The sequence below is a fragment of the Miscanthus floridulus genome, chromosome 1, assembly GCF_019320115.1.
Source record: "Miscanthus floridulus cultivar M001 chromosome 1, ASM1932011v1, whole genome shotgun sequence".
NCBI lineage: Eukaryota > Viridiplantae > Streptophyta > Magnoliopsida > Poales > Poaceae > Miscanthus > Miscanthus floridulus.
The window spans coordinates 88,262,090-88,283,448 of NC_089580.1; positions in this window are offsets into that span (position 1 = coordinate 88,262,090).

Here is a 21,359-nt window from a genome sequence, read left to right on the forward strand (position 1 = left end):
ATCCCAATCTCGTCGTACAAATAGAGCCCCTAAAGGAAAGGGTGCACTAGAACCCCAAAACCCCGCTTGAAGAAATCCTCGAAAACCACAATCTCACCTGGTTGTGGATCGGGGTAGCTTTCTCCTTTCGGCGTGCGCCATCCCGCGAGTGCTTTGTTGTGGAGCACTCCCATGGCGATGAGGTCTTTGATGGTCTGCTCATTGCTCCTTGACTTCCACCACTCCTTCATCATGACTCCGGCTTTCTTCTGGGTGTCTCTCTTCACCATTAATCCATCCTTGCTAAAGGGGTGGATGCGGTGGAGGGGTGATTGGTGATGATTTCGAAGGAATAGGGTTCGGCAATAGGAAGAAGAAGGCTATGGTGGCGAATGGTAATGGGGATCGGTAAAAAGTAACTTACCAGTTCTATATTATAAATAACCAAGAGCTCTATCATTTCATCCACCCGAGATTCTTGGGAGATGTGCGCACGCGCCGCAGACGGTTGTTTTCACAACCTCGAGATCTACGCCAATAAACGCGCCCCTTCGTTACCAGTGTACGCGCCTCTTCGATGATAGTGTGAGAGGGCCCACACTGACGCACCTCCTTATAGGCGCCAAGCGACTGTTTGCCAGAAAGAGCAAGAAGATAGTGTGACGTGCTATACCCATCTGCTTTTTTGACTAGACGTGTCAGATTGGACTTGACAGAGTAAGGAGATAAATAAATACACCAAATAATAGTACTTGCGGCATTCGTTTCTTTGCTGCACGTCTTGTGCTCAAGGATGGACCAGACCACTACCGTGCTCGGGGACTGCTAAGACCACTACAATGCTCGGGGACTGCCCAGACCACTATTGTGCTCAGGGACTGCTCCGACCACTTCCGTGCTCGGGGACTGCTCTGACCATTGCCGTGCTCGGGGACTGCTCCGACCACTAATGTGCTCGAGGACTATCCCAACCACTACTCGGAGATCGCTCTCCTCAGCTACATGTGATTTGTACTCACATACAGTTGAGAGACATTTATTTAGACCTTGCTACAAGGCTCATGCTTCGCCTTCCAGCAAGCCCGGGGACTACATCGGTACGATGCACCTGCCAGTGTATCTTGTATCACCTGTACAACGATTGCATTCTTAACTTCAGTGGAAATTCTTTTTTGTCCCTGGCACCACGTGCCTACGTCACCTACTACCAGGCTCGGGGACTAAGTGGGCACACTTCACCTTGCGACGAGTGTGTTTGTTTTATCGACCCCTGTGCTTTGACTGATTGTAAGGATTACTATCGTGCTCGGGAACTGTCCCAATCACTGCTCGGAGATCGTTCTCCTCGGTTACATGTGATTTGTACTCACATACAGTTGAGAGACATTTATTTAGACCTTGCTACAAGGCTCGTACTTCGCCTTCCAGCAAGCCCAGGGACTACATCGGTACGATGCACCTACCGGTGCATCTCGTATCGCCTGTATGTCGATTGGTTTCTCAACTTAACTGGGAATTCTTTTTAGACCCTGGCACCACGTGCCTACGTCACCTACTACCAGGCTCGGGGACTAAGTGGGCACACTTCACCTTGCGGTGAACGTGTTTGTTTTTCGACCCCTACGTCTCTGATAATCAATTATGCTACGCTTCAAGGTTCACTTACATTTCTTTTTAGAAATACAAGTGGGCACACTGTATAGGATGGAAATCTTTTTCTTTTTTCTTAAGAGCACCATACATTCTTCGGACAACCTACTTCTCTGGTGACAACGGTGGTTAGAGATGTCAAGGACTCAAGCCTTACTTGTCGGAGAAGATTAAAATGGCGTGTCACAGCATAATACATGGTGCTTGGGGACTAGCTGTGGGGATATTAACCCCTATACCCTTACGGCTAGGATTGGGCCGGCCCGGATCAGTGGGTCCGGTCCACCAAAAGACGACGCGTGGCCTGGCCAACCGGTTCGGAGTCCCGTGCAAGGAGTCAAGGCAGATTTGGCGAGCAAGCAAGATCCTAGTCGGTTAGAATAGGAATCCTTATCCAGCCACATATGGCAATTGTAACTGGCTAGGATTAGTTTCCAGATCTATAACCCTACCCCCCGGACTATATAAGGCGGGCAGGGGACCCCTCTAAAAAACATCTCTCATTGACATACAGCAATACAATCAGACACGGGACATAGGTATTACGCCTTCTTGGTGGCCAAACCTGGATAAAACCTCGTGTATGTCTTGCGTCACAGTCTTGTTTGTGGCTTGCACATCTGTCTGCCGATAATCTACTACCTTGGGCATACCCCTAGGTAGACTGCCGACCATATTTCGTCGACAGATATGTTCAGAGACAAGACAGAGGGCAGAGGCTCGGAAATACAATAAAAATGATTAAAAAGCATATACGCATAAGTACTTTAAAAAGGCCTCGACGGCCACAAGCGTTATGGTACAATAATATAAATCCTAATCTATTTACATGGCCCCTTTGGCCCAGGTCAGAACTCAGGGTCACTAGCGTCGGCGGTCAGCACAGGAGGAACCACCTCCTCTTCGAACAGCTTGGCCAGCGCCGTGCCAGGGGCCTCAGCCGCCTCCACTAGCTTCATGACCTCCTCCTCGGCCTCCTCATCATTCTTAGCCAAGATGTAACCGTTGCTGATGGCCTCGAGGTCGATGCCGGAGTAGTGTAAGGAGATGATGGCCAGGGCACGCTTGACGCCCGTATGTAGCGCCCCTCGGAGTCGCTCATGGACTCGGCCGCTCAACGCGATCAAGCGGCTCCCGAGGGAGCTGCCCGATTCGACCCCCCGACCTCCAGGGCCTCGCAGGCCGTACGGGCGGTGCTCTGTAGCATGTTGTGCTCCCAGATCTCAGCCTCGAGCACCGCCTGCACCTCAACAGAGGCCTTAGCTGCCCGAGAGACCTCCTTCTCCAACCCTGCACCAAGACAAGCGGGATGGGGTTAAGCACAAAAGAAAATAAGCCGAACAGGGGCGAAGGCCTACGGGACTCACCATCGGCTTTCTCTTCCCAGCTTTGGACCTCGACCAGAGAGGCCTTGGCCGCCCTAGAAGCCTCCTTCTCTAGCTCTATGTCGCATCGGGGAGTTAAGAGTTGAACGCAAGAAAAACAAATAAAGCAAGGGGCGCGGCTCAACAGGACTCACCCTCGGCCTTTTCCTTCCAGGCTAAGGCCTCAGCCCGGGAGGCCTCGGCCACCTTGAGGGCCACCGCCAAGGCACCTTTCATCAGCAGGTGTGCGCCCTGCTCTACCCCTAGCTGCCCGACGATGGCCTTGGCAGAGACCTCCGCTTGTTCAGCCCGGGACCTGAAGGTGTCCCGCTCGCCGGCCACCCGGGTCAACTCCTCCTCTAGCTCCTTGATCCACGCTGCCAAAGGGGCGGCCTACTCCCGAGCCATGGCCGCCTCGGCCTTCATATCAGCACAGCGAAGGCGGAGGTCCTCTACCTCTGCGCTCCATGCCGATAGAAGCTCGTTGGCACTGGCAAGCAGGTCCTTCTGCTGCCGGAGCTGGTCCCAGACGCCCCTCTCCCGCTGGAGGAACAACGACTTCCCAAGGGACCAGGCCTCGAGCTCCTGGATAGGCAGAACAGATGTCAAGCACTGCGAGAAAACTCGGGAAAAAACGACATAGCACGAAAAAAGAAAGTGCGCACCTGGGCAACGCTGGGTAGATCGTCAGCCACGACGGACAGTGTTGTCCATAGCGACTACTCCGCCAGATGGCAGAATTGCTTGAAGGAGTCCCAGTGCCTCCTCGGCAGTGTCCTCGAGGGTGAATAGAGGCTCCCCCTCAGGGTTGTCCTGGGTCTGCCACAAGACACGCGGGCTATCCCACCCACAGGGCTCGGGTTGCACCCGGACGAGGGCTGAGCTCCCCTCACCAGAGGTCAGAGCTGGCTACTCTATGGTGCTGGTCGCCTCAGCGTCCGCCACCTCCTTCCCCTGGGAAGTATCATTGGAGGAGATTGAATGAACCTCCACCTCCCAGGCGCTCTCCTATGACGGTAGTGGGTCTTGGACCAGGGGCGGTACCGAAGCTTGCCCCACCTCCATCCCCGCACCCTGGGCCACCGGCACCGCCGCGCCCAAGCCGGCCTCCGCCACCTCAGCCTCGGTGGACCCAGGACCTCCAGCCTCCGCCACCTCAGCCTTGGTGGTCCTCGGAGCCCCGGCATCTGCCACCTCAGCCTCGGAGGTCCTATGAGCCCCGGTTTCGCCATCTCGGCCTCGGTGGCCTCAGCGACTGAGGGCGCCTCGGCTTCATCTGACTCGTGGGCCTCGGACTCATGGGATGTAGGCACCTCCTCCCTCACTGATGTAGCGCCACGCTGTATGGTGGCTTGTGCCTCCACCACCCATTGGGCGGTGGAGCTGGTGCTCACCTTGAGCGCCTTACATGGCGCCAGGGTAGGTGCTTCCGTCTGATGCTTTCGGCTGAAGGCAAAGCGCTCACAAGGTTAGCATATGACCAAGGGATGAGTGGGAGATGCTACAACTCCACTGACAAAACACTTACCTTGAATAGGGACACAACCGCTTCCACACTACATCCCTCGTCCTCTGCAACGGTGGTGGCGGCGGCGGTGGCACGGCCCCCGTGTCCGCCGGTGCCGGCCGGCCCTCACCAGACTCTAGCGCCCCCTCGACCCTCTGTGAAGGTGGTTGCATCGCCCCTGCCGCCACCTGCTCCACCTCCACCATCGAGCCCACCGAGCTGACAGCGCGCTTCCCTAACTCCCGTGCCTTAGGCGTGTCGGCCTCAGCCCTAGGGTGGGCGATCGTTGGCCCTAAGGCGTTCTCTCCTCCTCCTCCTCTAGGAAACATCAGGCTGCTCACCGACGCCCCGGGCGCTGTCCCCCTGACATCAGGGAGATGGTCTAGGGTACCCCGCCTTGCCTCGCTCTCGTCGTCATCGCTCGAGGAATCCAACAATGACGGTGACGGAGACGGCTCCACCGAGAGACCGTCATGCCTCTGCTGCCGGCGGCGTTTCTCCAGCTCGTCACGCTCAAGGCCCTTCCTCTTGCGCCTTGCCTCCTCGGTGTCCTTCCGCTTCTTCTATGCCTCAGCATGCGCCCTATTTGCCGCCCGCCGCTCTGCGTCCTCAGGAACGGGCGGTGGGGAGGCTCGCACATCCCTCATCCCCTGTAGGAACAGCAAACGCAAATAAGGAATAGATCGAAAATGTAAGGAGCAAGGAGGCCTCGGGGGCCGTAGTGGCGCGTGACTTACCAGAGAGAGGTACCCCCGCGATGGGCACATCGGAAATGGGGTTAGACCACTGCTCCTCAGCCACCCCTCCACCGTCTCTCTCACTCGACGTAGAATCTCCTCGTCGGAGAGGGCGATGGTGGACAACCGGACGCCATCGATTGGCTCATCCGGTGTCATCTCGAACAGGCGCTGCCGCCGAGCCATCAGCGGCAGCACCCTTCGGCAATGGAAGGCCGCCACGACCATAGCCGCCGTAAGGCCACGGCTACGTAGCCTCTCCAGTGCCTCCATAAGCGGCCGCAGCTTGGGCTGATCAGCCGTCGGGACACCGTACCTCCACTTCTCCGGCTGGCTCTCTACGACCTGCCCGGTATAGGGGGGAAGTCTGCCGTCGTCGTTGTAGAGGTAGAACCAGCTATTGTACCAGTGATGGTTGGACGACGCGAGTTGGGCTGGGATGTAGAGGAGCTGCCGGTCTTGGCGCACTTGGAGAGTGTAGTCGCTGGCCCTCATCGCCTTCTGCGTGCCCACCGTGCCCGCCGGCTTGGTGGTGAGCCCCACCCAAAAGAGGTGGAGCCACAGCTCCCAGTGGGGGGCAATGCCCAGGTACCCCTCATAGATGGCGACGAAGATGGCTGCCTACGCGATGGAGTTGGGGTTGAAGTTGTGGAGCTCCACGTCGTAGTAGTGCGGGAGCGCCCGCATGAACCAGTCAGCTGGCAGGCCGAGACCACGCTCGTGGAAGGCCACGAAGCTCACGATGTAGCCATCGCGTGGCCTCGGCTCTAGCTCGGCCCCCAGAGCAATCCACTCTGGTCTGGTGAGGTCAGTAACCGGGTGGAGGAGGCCATCATCGATGAGCGACTACAGCATCGCCGCAGACATGTCGGACGGACCCTAAGGATCCGCCTGGACGACAATAGTGCCACTGGCCATGGGTGTGGTGGAGAATGCAGCTACGGCGGTAAGGTGTGCTCTCACTATCCCTCTCTCTCCATCTTGCCTTTCCTCCCCCTTCTCCCTTCTTCTCCCCAGCGCTCTCTTCCTCTGTTCTTAGCAAACCGCTCGAGGGTAGGAAGGGTGAACGCAAGTAGGCAAGGTAAGGAGGGGTGGGGCAAGGCTCATCACGTATTTATGAGGGAAGGAGGCAAAACAGATGGGCGACGAAACTGGGGAAATTTCCCTTAGATCTAGCACAGTTAATCTGGATCCGATTAAACCGCCCACGCGTCCACCTTCTCCTTATTAATCGCGCACGCACAGTAACGTCCCATCCATAGACATCGCGTCGCATCTGACCACAATGATGGCAGGCGTCGTTCCGTCTCCTCGAGGAACCACCTCAAAAGGCGCGTCCACCATTGTCAGCCAATGGGAGGGGAATATCCCCCACCCAATTCCTTTCAGACTAAGGAACAGGGCACTAAGCCCATTACGGTCCAGGGGTTCGAAGGCTGGGCCCCCAAGGGTCTCGACAGCCGCCCCAGGACAAACAGAGTTAGGGATGACTATGGGCGAGCCCATACATGGCCAAGGCCCAAGCAAGCGACTGCTTGGGATGCCCTAAGTCATGTCCGAGACCGGTAGGGAAGTCTCTGAATGGGATCCCACCGTAGGGAGGCATCGAGCCCCCGAGGCCAATCGAACGGCCCTGGGACCCACTAGAGAAGCCCTCTGGTACTTTTGGAGTGCGTCTCTGGACCACCAGCTAACCCCTATCAAAGGGGGCATGGGCCTCCACTTGGACTTACCCGGTAATAGCTCACTGGAGGTGTCATCGCTCGCGCCCACCGAGGGTAGCCTGGCACACTCCACCCCTCCTTCCGAATGAAAAGGATGCGTGAGGGCCGCACAAAAAAGATAGGGAAACTCCTGATCACCCTCTTGCTCCATGCATAGGCTCGGGGGCTCTTCTTGCATACACACTGAGGCCCAACAACCCAAACTTGCACTCGAGGGCTCGGCAAAACGTGATAAAAAGGGCACCGAGCCCGTTACGGTCTAGGGGTTCAAAGGCTGGGCCCCCGAGGGTCTCGACAGCTGCCCCAGAACAAACAAAGTCAGGGATGACTATGGGCGAGCCCATACATGGCTGAGGCCCAAGCAAGCGACTGCTTGGGATGCCCTAAGTCGTGTCCGAGACCGGCAGGGAAGTCTCTGAATGGGATCCCACCGTAGGGAGGCACCGAGCCCCTAGGGCCAATCGAACGGCCTTGGGACCCACTAAAGAAGCCCTCTGGTACTTTTGGAGTGCATCTCTGGACCACCAATCGACCCCTATCGAATGGGGCATGGGCCTCCACTTGGACTTACCCGGTAACAGCTCACTGGAGGTGTCATCGCTCACGCCCATTGAGGGTAGCCTGGCATACTCCACCCCTCCTTCTAAATGAAAAGGATGCACGAGGGCCGCACAAAAAAGATAGGGAAACTCCTGATCACCCTCTTGCTCCATGCAGAGGCTTGGGGGCTCTTCCTGCATACACGCCGAGGCCCAGCAACCCAAACTCGCACTCAGGGGCTCGGCAAAACGCAATAAAGGGCACCGAGCCCATTACGATCCAGGGGTTCGAAGGCTGGGCCCCCAAGGGTCTCGATAGCCGCCCTAGGACAAACAGAGTCAGGGATGACTATGGGCAAGCCCGTACATGGCCGAGGCCCAAGCAAGCGACTACTTGGGATGCCCTAAGTCGTGTCTGAGACCGGCAGGGAAGTCTCTAAATGGGATCCCACCGTAGGGAGGCACCGAGCCCCTGAGGCCAATCGAACGGCCCTAAGACCCACTAGAGAAGCCCTCTGGTACTTTTGGAGTGCGTCTCTGGACCACCAGCCGACCCATATCGAATGGGGCACGGGCCTCCACTTGGACTTACCTGGTAATAGCTCACTGGAGGTGTCATCGCTCGTGCCCACCGATGGTAGCCTGGCATACTCCACCCCTTCTTCCGAACAAAAAGGATGCGCGAGGGCCGCACAAAAAAGATAGGAAAACTCTTGATCACCCTCTTGCTCCACATAGAGGCTCAGGAGCTCTTCCTACAACCTAGCTAAGACCAAGCAACCCAAACTCGCACTTAGGGATTCGGCAAACGCGATAAAACCCCTCGCTAAATACGAGAAAAGCCCCTGGAGGAATAAATCCACTCCTCCAGGGCCTCGGGGGCTACACCCGGCGGGTGCGCTCGCACGCACCCACTAAAGCCTCGAGTATGAAACACCATCCCACCAGGAGCTGTCACGAGCCAAGTCTCGTCAAAACCTAAAGGAGAGCGCTCACGCTCCCCCCGAGACTCGGGGGCTACTATCAGGTACCATAAAAAGGGGTCCCCTAAGCAAGAACTGAAAAAATCGCTTAGACCTTGTAAAAATCGAAGCCAAGAGACAACCACCGACAAACCCCACCTTATCTGAGGCTCGGCTGGATCACTTGGCCCACCTCAGATAGTATCCCGCCTCACCCAAGGCCCTGCACGTAAGGCCTCAGACGAGGTACCGATTCTCCTCCTCGCTCGAGGCCCTGCACGTAAGGCCTCAGACGAGGTACCAATTCTCTAACTCACCCGAGGCCCCACACGTAAGGCCTCGGACGAGGGCCGATTCTCCACCTCGCTCGAGGCCCCGCCCATAAGGCCTCGAATGAGGTGCTGATTCTCCGCCTTGCTCGAGGCCCCACACGTAAGGCCTCAGACGAGGTGCCGATTCTCCGCCTCACTCGAGGCCCCGCCCGTAAGGCCTCAGACGAGGTACCGATTCTCCGCCTCGCTCGAGGCCAGCTCGGCAGCTACCCCGTCATCATCGCCTCGACCAGGATGTCACGTCCAACTAACGCAACCAACCACTTCCGTGACATCAGCTGAACGGTGGCTCAATACAGCGGAGCGGCCGACGAGATGGGAGTCACATCGACGCCATGCCGTTCGGGACAGGACGGGGTAGGGGTTATCGGCCGCTGTGCTCGGCACTGTGCCCATGACTGACACCTATGTGGCACTGTGCTGCCTAACCCCACCTGCTCCGAGGACAGCGTGGCATGGAGAGTCAAGTCCGGGTCCTAGTAACCTCGGAATTAGCATACAAGACCAATTGCTCCCTCCGAGCCTCGGCTACCCGCTTCCACACCCTATAGCCTCGGGACTCACGCCCGCCGAGCCCCCCCCCACAATGGTTCAGCCTCTGCATCGATGGGGCCTCGGCTCCCTATGCTGTCGACATACAGCGATCGGCACGTCGTCCATAGTATGCGCCATGCCCTGCGTCAAGCCATCACAGGAGCTCCCACGTCGCACAGGATTGGGCGTGACCGGTGCGTCGCTCCAGTGCACTAAGGACAAGACCACTCCATCGACCATACCACCATAGTGACAACCTGCAGGGCTCTAACATACCGCCTCCGCTCACAAAACACCACGTAACAAACACATGTATCGCCCCTGTCCCCCCCCCTTCAACTATAAAAGGGAGTGACCGGGGCCGTTTCTAAGGATGCACAGACTCAGGTGGATGCACAGACTCAGGTGGACACAAAGACTCAGGTAGACGCACAGACAGACACCACGCATGCAAGCAATGCACAATGTTCTGTAACACACACTCTTCCTCACTACACGAGATCAATGTCTCAAGCAACCCACGCCGCTCCACGCAGAGACCTGGGACAAGCTCCCTCTCTCGCCCAGCTTGTAAACCCCTACTACAAGCACCTCGGTGTAAGGAATACAAGAACGCTCTCTCAGACTGGACGTAGGGCACCTATTGCCTGAACTAGTATAAACCTTGTGTCTCTTTGCATCACCATCTGGGATTAGGGGCACGTAGTACACTTTCACTAGTCGGTTGAGGGCCTACCAGTCCAAAACACCGACACAAACCTTATTTCAAATTTACATAATAATGATAACCTAAATACCAACCCATCACCCAATAGGACCAACCCATCTAGGATTGTTTCCTTCACTTTGGTTGCCTATGCTTGTTTTACATGCCTTGCTTGTTATTTTCCTTGTTTGTGTTTCTTGCTTGTCGATGCTAGACCGTGTAGGATAGAAGACGTGGAGAGAATCCAAAGGAGTCTAGAAGACAGGAACAAGAAACACAGGAATCAGAGAAGGATATAATCATCAGCGAATGGAGGCAAGTCCTAACACCCACCTATCCCTTTCCCTTCCACTTCATTTACCATCCCTTAGCTACTCCCTTTCCTCCACCACCATATTTTGCTAGCCTCCACCATAAACCCACCATACCCTATCCCCACTAATTAATAAACTTACCTTATAATACTTAAATTCTCTTTTATGAATTATAATGGGTCATGAGCTCAGCTATGTTAATGTGATCAGTGATGATAAGGTAATGGTTACCTTGATATGAAATGAGCTCTATGAACCTATGGATAACAACTGTGAACTTAAACTGGTAAAACTGGACTAAACCCCGACAGGGGGCGAGTGGGGGTAATTTATGTGGGGATAGATTACCTTGGAAGGAATGTCTGGTGAGGGTTCTTATGGTAGATACTTACCTCGGTCACATAAGGACCGGTTCATAGTCCCTCTCGCCTAGTGAGATATTTTGTACAACCACATGTTTGATATGGGCAGACTTGATCTCACACCCCATTAGATAGAAGTATAATTTCTACTAGGAGGCCGGTGTTGTCAGCAGAATATTAGGAGCAGACATGGATGCTATGTGATCTTCCATGGTCTGGTTGGCATGGTTGTTATGTGATCTTCCACGTTAAGCCCTTGAGTTTTTTGCCATGTTTGAGCCCATGATTATTGTTTTGGCCGTGTTTGAGCCATGTTATTATTTATTTTGATGATTTGGTATCATCGACACTATTATGTTGGGATGATGTTGTATTGTCCGAGATTATATGATGGGGTGACATGGTATCATCTAGAAAAATGAGATGGGGCGATTTGGTATCCTCTCGAGTTTAGTGTGTTTTCCAACCCTTGAGAAGCCGCGGTAGAGTTATATGGAAATCTAGGGTAGCACCCAAGCGGGTACAGGATCTCGTGAGGCCTATCGCGCCACTGGCCCCGGTGTTGACTACGCCTATCATGTGGGGAAATTTGTATACCTCTACAGAGTTTATTGAATCTATTTGAATAGCTATGTCCTTGGATGAGAATGGCACCAGGATTCAGGATGGATGAGAATGGAACTCTTTGGTTCAGAAAAAGGATATGTGTACCTGAAGTGAAGGCTATCCGTGATGCAATTCTGCAAGAGGCCCATGAGTCTACTTATTCTATACATCCCAGAAGTACAAAGATGTATTTGGATCTCAAAGAGAAGTATTGGTGGTATGGTTTGAAGAGAGATGTGGCAGAGTATGTGGCTTTGTGTGACACTTGTCAAAGAGTGAAAGCTGAGCATCAAAGACCTGCAGGGTTGCTACAACCAATGAAGATTTCTGAATGGAAATGGGAAGAGGTTGGTATGGATTTTTTTGTAGGATTGCCCTGCACTCAAAGAGGTTATGATTCAATATGGGTAATAGTGGATCGACTCACCAAGGTTGCTCACTTTTTACCAGTCAAGACTACCTATATAGGTGCAAGGCTAGCAGAGTTGTACATGGAAAGGATTGTGTGCTTACATGGTATTCCCAAGAAAATTGTGTCAGATAGAGGCACTCAGTTTACGTCGCAATTCTGACAGAAAGTACATAGATCTTCAGGGACAAAGTTGAATTTCAGTTCTGCTTACCACCCACAAACTGATGGACAGACTGAAAGGATCAACCAGATTTTGGAAGATATGTTGAGAGCCTGTGCACTGCAGTATGGTAATAGTTGGGATAAGAGTCTGCCATACGCAGAGTTCTCATACAACAACAGTTACCAGAAGAGTCTCAAGATGGCACCTTTTGAGGCGCTGTATAGACGTAAATGTAGAACACCCCTATTCTAGAATCAGACTAGTGAAACTCAAGTGTTTGGACCTGATGTCCATAGAGACGCAAAAGAACAAGTGAGAATGATTAAAGACAACTTGAGAGTGGCTCAGTCCCGATAGAAGAGTTACGCTGATACTCGGAGAAGAGAGCTGACTTTCGAAGTTGGAGATTATGTGTACTTGAAGGTGTCACCAATGAGAAGTCTAAAAAGATTCAATATGAAGGGAAAGTTTGCATCGAGGTATATTGGACCTTTCAAGATCCTAGAGAGACATGGAGAAGTAGCCTATCAGTTGGAACTGCCTGAGAGTTTGTCAGGTGTGCATGATGTGTTTCATGTTTCATAATTAAAGAAGTGTTTGCGAGTACCAGAAGGGTAGATTCCTTTAGAAGAACTTGTTGTTAAGGAAGATCTCACATATGAAGAGTATCCAATAAAGATCTTACAGATGGCAGAAAGAGTTACAAGGAGCCGAGTGATAAAAATGTGCAAGGTACAGTGGAATCGGTATACAGAGGATGAGGCTACTTGGGAAAGAGAAGAGGAGTTGTGAAAGTCTTATCCCCAACTGTTTGGGTAAGCAATCATCCGAATCTCGAGGACGAGATTCATCTTAAGGGAGGTAGAATTGTAACACCCAAAATTTTCATCTCCTACGGGTTATATGCATATGGGTAGTTTGCTAGCGCTCAATATAAATATACATGGGCTACATAATGAACAATGATGCTATGGAAAGAAAAGGTAAAAGTTGTTTTTAAACAACTGAATTATAGGGCGAAGGAGCAAATGACTTTTGATCATGATGCTCCCAGCCCTCCATAAGGACTTATCTATCGACAAAAGCTGGGACTGACAGTGCAACCGTGAGAGTCACATGGCTCCGACTTTAGCTCAGTAATAGGACCTCTTCTAGCTTGTTAGAGGTTACCTTTAGGGCACAAAAGGGGCTTGCCATGTTGGGTATAGGGCTGCCTCTGTTCCTATGATTGTTGGTGAAATTAAAATCCATCATAAGGATATATACATGTTGATGCACTCATGCTGGAGCATTGTATTTAATATGTTGAGTGGTTTTTTTTAATTCAAAAGGATCCAAAAATCATTTAGAAATGGAATTTGAAATTGATTGGACAAAGAAAAAAATAGCTTCTTCGTTTCTTTCCCCTCCCTTCCTCATTCGGCCCGCAGGACATTTTCACCCCTGGCCCTTTTCTCCCTCCGCGCCAGCCCGCCAGCCCAGCTCGGCCGCAACTGATATGGCCTGCTCGGCCCAGCACCGCACGCCTAACCGCTGTCGCGCACCCTTGGCTCCGCCCTCAGCCGCTGCTAGCCCAGGCCCGCCTGTCGGTGCCGTCTCCCTTCTCCAGCGCGCCCCATTTTTGGTTAAGGCGCAACCGCCGCCGCTCCACGCCCACGTCCGCGTCATGGGAGCACCCCTCCCCCACACCCCTGCCTCTACAAAAGGAAGCCCCACCCGAGCCATTTTCCCCTGCTGTTTCCCCGCTCCCTTTCCGCACTCGCTCGAGCCGAGGAAGTCACAACCGCGCAGCACCAGAGAAGCGCCGGGATCCGCCGACCGCACCTCCGCGTGGATTGCCGTCCCCGAGCCGCCTCAGCCTCTGTTTTCCCCGCGGTGAGAACCCCTTCCTCCCCTCTTTCTCCCTGTGTGGTTATCAGCGAGTTTCGTGGCCCGTAGACCCCGTTTCGCGTGCGCCCATGAGCTCTCACCGCCGGCCATGGCCGCCCCTACGCCAACCGCAACCTTCAGTCACGCTCTAGGCCAAGACGAGTTCGCCTGTTTCCCCTCTCTCCCGGTGCTCTCGGTTCATTGAACCGTGGGCCATAGCCCCTGAACCGAACACTCCGGCGAGCTCCACGCCGCCGGCCATGGAGCGCCATCGCCGGAGCCACTGTTCTGGCCAACTCTTTCTCTCTCCCTCCCCCATATCTAATCTGATCCACCCGTTCTTGATCCAACGGCTCACATAAGCCGATACCCCTTCGCGGGTAACTTTGCTAAAGAGACCCCCAGGTTTCATTTTATTGAACCCGCAATCCATAACACTTTTCCTGAGTACGCTTTCTCTTTTTTGAAAACGTAAAATGTACTGTTTTAGTCCGAAATACGTTTTCAGTATTTACAGAAATGCCACTAGATTTGTTTTGCTCATAAAAACTTCGCTTTAGCTCCAAATTGACCCATTCAAATTGCGTTAGTTTTGTAATTTCATAATCTACATGTTAGTACCACTGTTAATCATGTTTGCAACTTTTAAATTTCAGGGTTAGGTTTAATTAAGTAAATTGCTATAGGAAACCCCGTTTAATTCATAACTTTCGCGTTTTAGATTCGATTTTCGTGAACTTCGCGTTGACGTGATCGTAGCGAGACGTAGATTCTTTTCATAAACATTTTATCTTGGGTGTACTGTTCTAACTATAGGATTGTTTGCTTTGCATGAATGTTCTTGGAATGTTGTATGTTGCCGTGTTGGTCGTGTTCAGACGGTGAGGAACACGTTGGTGACCAACAGTACTTTGACGACCAGTAGGATCAGCAGGAGTCTGCTAACCAAGGCAAGTATGGCATGGGATCTACCTTGATGCCTATTCACCATTTAATAATTACTCTTTTGCATGTGTCTAATTTTGATACCCGTAAGGACATCCTAGTGATTGATTATCCTATTCCTTGTTCTCCTACAGGTTATATGCATATGGGTAGTTTGCTAGCGCTCAATATAAATATACATGGGCTACATAATGAACAATGATGCTATGGAAAGAAAGGGTAAAAGTTGTTTTTAAACAACTGAATTATAGGGCGAAGGAGCAAATGACTTTTGATCATGATGCTCTCGGCCCTCCATAAGGACTTATCTATCGGCAAATGACAGTGCAATCGTGAGAGTCACATGGCTCTGACTTTAGCTCAGTAATAGGACCTCTTCGAGCTTGTTAGAGGTTACCTTTAGGGCACAAAAGGGGCTTGCCACATTGGGTATAGGGCTGCCTCTGTTCCTATGTGTATAGCCATGATGGATATGTGCCATAGGAAAGGGGGGTTCCTAGATCTGCCTGTTGAGGAAACCTAGCGGCCCTAACTTGTTAGAGATTCCTATGAAATGGCTTCATAGTGTACCTTGCCCGCTCACCTTGGCAGTGATATGGTAGTAATTAACCCGGGCATATAGGAATCACGACTCGCGGTGAATGTGCACCACCTCTGCAAAGGGTTACAAACTGTTATAACAGCCGTGCTCACGGTCACAAGCGGCCCGGAAAACTCACAGAACAATTGGTTACTCATTGTGGTTTATTTATGATGGTATACGATGATAATATGATGCAAATAATTCTGATAGCTGATTATGTGGGTATAAATGGGAGCTTAAGCATAACTTGATAAAACTTGATAATAAAATCTTGACTTACTAAAAGTGCTAACTACAGTAAACATGTGTCATCCTTTTTGAGCTTCATAACCCCATGTTATCTTCTTAAGTATGGGAAGTACTTACGCTTGTTTACTTTCTATTTTTGGATAAAAATTCCGGATGGGTAACAGATGACAACGTGTATGAGGAGTTTCCTGAGGATTATTAGGCTTATGGTCAACCTGTTGACCGTTCTGTGATGGAGTTCCACGAGAGAGTTATCTTTTTATCTTCCGCGATGTGGTGTAAGACTATGTGGTGTTATTAATCGTGATGTAAGATACACCGTGATGATACTTTATATAATTTGTCAACTTGTGTGTGTGACTGATCCTTGGGCACACATGAGTTTAGTGCATTCAATTTTATCCTTAAAATTGGGTGTGACAAATTGGTATGTAACACCCAAAAATTTCATTCTTTTAAAATAAGTAAATTTGATTTAATTATGTTATTATGTGTGCATTCAAATATAGGAAAAATAATGATTGTTGGTGAAATTAAAATCCATCATAAGGATATATACATGTTGATGCACTCATGCTGGAGCATTGTATTTAATATGTTGAGTGGTTTTTTTTAAATTCAAAAGGATCCAAAAATCATTTAGAAATGGAATTTGAAATTGATTGGAAAAAGAAGAAAATAGCTTCTTCATTTCTTTCACCTCCCTTCCTCATTCGGCCCGCGGGCCATTTTTGCCCCTGGCCCTTTTCTCCCTCCGCGCCAGCCCGCCAGCCTAGCTCGGCCGCAACTGCCTTGGCCTGCTCAGCCCAGCACCACGCGCCTAACCGTTGTCGCGCGCCCTCAGCCGCTGCTAGCCCGGGCCCACCTGTCGGTGCCGTCTCCCTTCTCCCACGCGCCCCATTTTCGGTCAAGGCGCAACCGCTGCCGCTCCGTGCCCACGTCCGCGTCATGGGAGCGCCCCTCCCCCACACCCCTGCCTCTACAAAAAGGAAGCCCCACCTGAGCCATTTTCCCCTATTGTTTCCCCGCTCCCTTTCCGCACTCGCTCGAGCCGAGGAAGTCACAACCGCGCAGCACCGGAGAAGCGCCGGGATCCTCCGACCGCACCTCCGCGTGGATTGCCGTCCCCGAGCCGCCTCAGCCTCCGTTTTCCCCACGGTGAGAACCCCTTCCTCCCCTCTTTCTCCCTATGTGGTTATCGGCGAGTTTCGTGGCCCGTAGACCCTGTTTCGCGTGCGCCCATGAGCTCTCACCGCCAGCCATGGCCGCCCCTACGCCAACCGCAACCTTCGGTCACGCTCTAGGCCTAGACGAGTTCGCCTATTTCCCCTCTCTCCCGGTGCTCTCGGTTCATCGAACCGTGGGCCATAGCCCCCGAACCGAACACTCTGGCGAGCTCCATGCCGCCGGCCATGGAGTGCCGTCGCCGGAGCCACTGTTTCGGCCAACTCTCTCTCTCCCTCCCCCATATCTAATCTGATCCACCCGTTCTTGATCCAACGGCTCACATAAGCCGATACCCCTTCACGGGTAACTTTGCTAAAGAGACCCCCAGGTTTCGTTTTATTGAACCCGCAATCCATAACACTTTTCCTGAGTACGCTTTCTCCTTTTGAAAACATAAAATATACTGTTTTAGTCCGAAATACGTTTTCAGTATTTATGGAAATGCCACTAGATTTGTTTTGCTCATAAAAACTTCGTTTTAGCTCCGAATTGACCCGTTCAAATTGCGTTAGTTTTGTAATTTCATAATCTACATGTTAGTACCACTGTTAATCATGTTTGCAACTTTTAAATTTCAGGGTTAGGTTTAATTAAGTAAATTGCTATAGGAAACCTCGTTTAATTCATAACTTTCGCGTTTTAGATTCGATTTTCGTGAACTTCGCGTTGACGTGATCGTAGCGAGACGTAGATTCTTTTCATAAACATTTTATCTTGGGTGTACTATTCTAACTATAGGATTGTTTGCTTTGCATGAATGTTCTTGGAATGTTGTATGTTGCTGTGTTGGTCGTGTTCAGACGGTGAGGAAGATGTTGGTGACCAAGGGTACTTTGACGACCAGCAGGATCAGCAGGAGTTTGCTAACCAAGGCAAGTATGGCATGGGATCTACCTTGATGCCTATTCACCATTTATTAATTACTCTTTTGCATGTGTCTAATTTTGATACCCATAAGGACATCCTAGTGATTGATTATCCTGTTCCTTGTTCTCCTACGGGTTATATGCATATGGGTAGTTTGCTAGCGCTCAATATAAATATACATGGGGTACATAATGAACAATGATGCTATGGAAAGAAAGGGTAAAAGTTGTTTTTAAACAACTGAATTATAGGGCGAAGGAGCAAATGACTTTTGATCATGATGCTCCCGGCCCTCCATAAGGACTTATCTATCGGCAAAAGCTGGGACTGACAGTGCAATCGTAAGAGTCACATGGCTCTGACTTTAGCTCAGTAATAGGACCTCTTCGAGCTTGTTAGAGGTTACCTTTAGGGCACAAAAGGGGCTTGCCACGTTGGGTATAGGGCTGCCTCTGTTCCTATGTGTATAGCCGCGATGGATATGTGCCATAGGAAAGGGGGGTTCCTACATCTGCCTGCCGAGGAAACCTAGCGGCCCTAACTTGTTAGAGAAACCTATTAAATGGCTTCATAGTGTACCCTGCTCGTTCACCTTGGCAGTGATATGGGAGTAATTATCCCGGGCATATGGGAATCACGACTCGCGGTGAATGTGCACCACCTCTGCAGAGGGTTACAAACTGTTATAACAGCCATGCTCATGGTCACAAGCGGCCCGGAAAACTCACAGAATAATTGGTTACTCATTGTGGTTCATTTATGATGGTATACGATGATAATATGATGCAAATGATTCTGATAGCTGATTATGTGGGTATAAATGGGACCTTAAGCATAACTTGATAATACTTGATAACAAAATCTTGACTTACTAAAGTGCTAACTGCAGTAAACCTGTGTCATCCTTTTTGAGCTTCATAACCCCATGTTATCTTGTTAAGTACGGGAAGTACTTACGCTTGTTTACTTTCTATTTTTGGATAAAAATATCGGATGGGTAACAAATGACAACGTGTATGAGGAGTTTCCTGAGGATTATTAGGCTTCTCGTCAACCAGTTGACCGTCCCTGTGATGGAGTTCCACGAGAGAGTTATCTTTTTATCTTCCGCTGTGTGGTGTAAGACTATGTGGTGTTATTAATCGTGACCTAAGATACATCGTGATGATACTTTATATAATTTGTCAACTTGTGTGTGTGACTGATCCCTGGGCACACATGAGTTTAGTGCATTCAATTTTATCCTTAGAATTGGGTGTGACAAATTAGTATGTAACACCCAAAAATTTCATTCTTTTAAAATAAGTAAATTTGATTTAATTATGTTATTATGTGTGCATTCAAATATAGGAAAAATAATGATTGTTGGTGAAATTAAAATCCATCATAAGGATATATACATGTTGATGCACTCATGCTGGAGCATTGTATTTAATATGTTGAGTGGTTTTTTTTAATTCAAAAGGATCCAAAAATCATTTAGAAATGGAATTTGAAATTGATTGGAAAAAATAGCTTCTTCATTTCTTTCCCCTCCCTTCCTCATTCGGCCCGCAGGCCATTTTCGCCCCTGGCCCTTTTCTCCCTCCGCGCCAGCCCGCCAGCCCTGCTCGGCCAGCACCACGTGCCTAACCGCTGTCGCGCGCCCTTCGCTCCGCCCTCAGCCGCTGCTAGCCCGGGCTGGCCTGTCGGTGCCATCTCCCTTCTCCCGCGCGCCCCATTTTCGGTCAAGGCGCAATCGCCGCCGCTCCGCGCCCACGTCCGCGTCATGGGAGCGCCCCTCCCCCACACCCCTGCCTCTACAAAAAGGAAGCCCCGCCCGAACCATTTTCCCCTGCTGTTTCCCCACTCCCTTTCCGCACTCGCTCGAGCCGAGGAAGTCACAACCACGTAGCACCGGAGAAGCGCCGGGATCCGCCGACCGCACCTCCGCGTGGATTGCCGTCCCCGAGCCGCCTCAGCCTCCGTTTTCCCCATGGTGAGAACCCCTTCCTCCCCTCTTTCTCCCCGTGCGGTTATCGGCGAGTTTCATGGCCCGTAGACCCCGTTTTGCGTGTGCCCATGAGCTCTCGCCACCGTCCATGGCCGCCCCTGCGCCAACCACAACCTTCGGTCATGCTCTAGGCCTAGACGAGTTCGCCTGTTTCCCCTCTCTCCTGGTGCTCTCGGTTCATCGAACCGTGGACCGTAGCCCCCGAACCGAACACTCCGGCGAGCTCCACGCCGCTGGCCATGGAGTGCCGCCGCTGGAGCCACTGTTCTGGCCAGCTCTTTCTCTCTCCCTCCCCCATATCTAATCTGATCCACCCGTTCTTGATCCAACGGCTCACATAAGCCGACACCCTTCGCGGGTAACTTTGCTAAAGAGACCCCTAGGTTTCATTTTATTGAACCCACAATCCATAACATTTTTCCTGAGTACGCTTTCTCCTTTTGAAAACACAAAATATACTGGTTTAGTGCGAAATACGTTTTCAGTATTTACAGAAATGCCACTAGATTTGTTTTGCTCATAAAAACTTCGTTTTAGCTCCGAATTGACCCGTTCAAATTGCGTTAGTTTCGTAATTTCATAATCTATGTGTTAGTACCACTGTTAATCATGTTTGCAACTTTTAAATTTCAGGGTTAGGTTTAATTAAGTAAATTGCTATAGGAAACCCCGTTTAATTCATAACTTTCGCGTTTTAGCTTCGATTTTCGTGAACTTCGCGTTGACGTGATCGTAGCGAGACGTAGATTCTTTTCATAAACATTTTATCTTGTTTTCTATACTGTTGGTATACTATTCTAACTATAGGATTGTTTGCTTTGCATGAATGTTCCTGGAATGTTGTATGTTGCCGTGTTGGTCGTGTTCAGACGGTGAGGAACACGTTGGTGACCAAGAGTACTTTGACGACCAGCAGGATCAGCAAGAGTTTGCTAACCAAGGCAAGTATGGCATGGGATCTACCTTGATGCCTATTCACCATTTATTAATTACTCTTTTGCATGTGTCTAATTTTGATACCCGTAAGGACATCCTAATGATTGATTATCCTGTTCCTTGTTCTCCTACGGGTTATATGCATATGGGTAGTTTGCTAGCGCTCAATATAAATATACATGGGCTACATAATGAACAATGATGCTATGGAAAGAAAAGGTAAAAGTTGTTTTTAAACAACTAAATTATAGAGCGAAGGAGCAAATGACTTTTGATCATGATGCTCCCGGCCCTCCATAAGGACTTATCTATCGGCAAAAGCTGGGACTGACAGTGCAATCATGAGAGTCATATGGCTCTGACTTTAGCTCAGTAATAGGACCTCTTTGAGCTTGTTAGAGGTTACCTTTAGGGCGCAAAAGGGGCTTGCCACGTTGGGTATAGGGCTGCCTCTGTTCCTATGTGTATAGCCGCGATGGATATGTGCCATAGGAAAGGGGGGTTCCTACATCTGCCTATCGAGGAAACCTAGCGGCCCTAACTTGTTAGAGAAACCTATGAAATGGCTTCATAGTGTACCCTGTCCGCTCACCTTGGCAGTGATATGGGAGTAATTAACCCGGGCATATGGGAATCACGACTCGCGGTGAATGTGCATCACCTCTGTAGAGGGTCACAAATTGTTATAATATCCGTGCTCACGGTCACAAGCGGCTCGGAAAACTCACAGAATAATTGGTTACTCATTGTGGTTCATTTATGATGGTATACGATGACAATATGATGCAAATGATTCTGA